The sequence below is a fragment of the Topomyia yanbarensis genome, unplaced genomic scaffold (genome assembly GCF_030247195.1).
Source record: "Topomyia yanbarensis strain Yona2022 unplaced genomic scaffold, ASM3024719v1 HiC_scaffold_209, whole genome shotgun sequence".
In the NCBI taxonomy this organism is placed as follows: Eukaryota; Metazoa; Arthropoda; class Insecta; order Diptera; family Culicidae; genus Topomyia; species Topomyia yanbarensis.
In genome coordinates, this window is record NW_026683392.1 from 31373 (window position 1) to 34224 (window position 2852).

The following is a 2852-nucleotide window of genomic DNA, read 5'->3' on the forward strand; positions in this document are numbered from 1 at the left end:
ATTAAGAAACTACTACTTTCAATTCAACCACGAATACAAACAGCAAAGCAGACGTGCCTTTTTTACTAAGTGGCACGCTGGTAACCGGTAACAGGAGCAATTACACTAACTGGTCACTTCATCTGCCGCACGTTGGATCCGTCAAACGAGATTGCGAAAGCTGGAAACGGTTGATCAGTACCATTAGCTGCCGTCTTTCGGTTGGAACAATCGTTGGAGGAGCTCTTCTTCACAGCAAGATTTACTAGGAAATCGGGATCACAAGCCATAACTGGGATCGCTCAACGAGTTTATTGGCTTTCCTGTAAAACAATACCATCCGATTGGCTCTATTTCAAAGCACTCCAGCGGAAGCAGATCGAGCCTGGTCTGCTTCCCTTCCGGTAGTCAGTCGCCAAGATTATGCTCTGCTGCAGACCTCTTGGGAGAAGATCGGGTAACGATAGTGCCTTCCTGTAGATCGCAAAAAATATATATCCGAAGTACATCGCTGCGGAATTTCCAGGCACTTTTCCATAGGATCCGAGGTTGTCTCTAGCACAAAATCCGTCCATATCCGAGCCCCATCTTTTCTAGGCCACTTGGAACAAGACCCTACCTCCTAGTTAATGTAAAATCGGTTCGTAAACCACGCCCGATGCGTCCGCCGAGCTGTTCGACTGGGTAGTAGTGGCAGTCAGCAGGATAGAAATAGGCCTAGCCTTCTGCCCTCTATCAGTATATATTTCAGGCAAGGCTCACTCTGGAAGACCTCCGGGTGAACTGTCACAAACCTTAGTAGCCGACTCCCACTCTTCATCCGGGATATCCTTGCCAACGATCTAGTGGGCGAAGATACTCTTATCTGCTTTTAAATCATTGCGGGGCTTTACACCTCCTCGTTTGATCGCAAGTGGCGAAGAAAAGAAGACTGGGTATGACGCACTCTTCGTACTGATTGTCAGCCACAAGAGGACCTTTATCTTTTTCATTCTCACCACTGCGTCGTTTATTCCTCGGAAACATGTAGAATTACCCGAAAAGATGTGATTCTGTTTACCAAACTTGCTGCGGAAACTACTGATAGCCGTCTGATTTTATTCGGCAATTGGACTGTGCACTATCTCCGAGGGCACCAATCGTACGGTCAAGATCGTAAATATTACCACCCAACGCTTTTCCTTTCATCGACCGTTCATCTCGAGTGGACCAAGGTAGTCAATGTCCACGGAACAAAATGACCGCAAACTTAGTGAGGCAGTGAGGCCATCCTTGGAGCTCGCGGCGGGCCGTATTTAATAGCTGATCGCAGCTTTGGGGTCTGGAACCGCTGGTGCATTTCGTTGCAAACCGACCTCCGAATTTGCGCGTCCAAACTCCTCATGGTAGTGCTGAATCAGTGTCTGGGTGAATTCGTGTTAACGCAACAGAATTCTTGGATGCTTCTTGTCGAAGGAACTCTCATGTTCGTCCATCCGAAAGTATCTTCTTCATCCAAGATCTGTATGACGAGTGAAATTACAATTAAAGAGCGCACTCATTCCGTCCGGGAAGCTGTCCACTGGGCCTGTCGCCATAGAACAACTTCAGTTCTTCGTTTTTGAGTGGTTCTTGCACCGTTGCACACTCTGTGGCGATCTCGTCCAGCGAGAAACCACCTGGATGTTGATCAATCCATAGAACGCGCTATTTTGTTTTCTTTCGTCAAACTTGATCTCCGTCATTTTGTAATGGCGGACCTTGTCCCTATTTAGTCAGAATTTGGTCGAAATCAACCACCAGTCTTCCACGTTCGTGAGCTTCTCCTATGCGGTATACAACAAACTTCTTGAATTTCTAGGGTGAATTTCGGCCGTGCAGTTAAAGCTACAAATTGCGTCGATTATTTCACTATCTTCGCCAACGTTTCGACTCGTGGTGGCCTTCTTCAGGGTTCGACAAAAACCGACGAAGTCGCAAAACATTTGGTACGACTTTGTCGAGCCCTGAAGAAGGCCCAAACCACGGGTCGAAACGTTGGCAAAGATAGTGAAATGATCAACGTAATTTGTAACTTTGATTACACGGCAGAAACTTGCCCTGGATAACACTATCACCAGTTGAAAACTTCCCGTCATAATTGAGTTTCTGTTCTGCACACGGTGGAAGAATCCGTGCGGAGTCTATCTTATGGGTGTGTGTGTGTGTGTGCTCAGGATGGTCTGTGATAGTCGAGCCCCAAAAAACAACACCGATCAGTAGCAAACAGGGAATCAAATGACGTTTCAGAAGCACCAGCCTTGCGCTAAAGATTATAAGAGTGCATTGCATTACTCCTCGAGTGACCACGCACAAGTATGTCGTGCAGAAGTTCGCTGGAATCTGTGAATTTGTGATCATCGAACGACTCTATTATGTTAGTCTCGGCGTCATCGATGGAGCAACGAGGGGATCGCTACTACCTCAGACAGGAGATTGGTTAAGCGCTTCCCCAGTAGCTTGAGCGGATCAAAGAATCTCTTCACACAGCTTGCGATGAACTGTGTTGTCAGTCTTCGTCGGTTTGTCTTCCGGCGGGTTGAATACCCATTTCTTCGAGTTGCAGCAAGCGGACTTCTGTTGCCTGTTTTACTGCAGCTTCAACCGTGCCGACACTGTCGAAGTATTCGTCTACAAATGGCAGATGTAAATGGGCACCACACGATGTGGGGCTCCCGTGGATGAATCAGGAGAGGGTAGTCGAACATTATGATGCCGTTGTTCTCTATGACGGCAGTTCGACATCGCTCCACAGACAGCCGGATTCCAGCATCGACGTCACTAGGCATTCCGGAGGACGATCTTCACCGAAGCCAATAAACTGATGGTTTTAAACAGGCTAGAAACGGGACTTG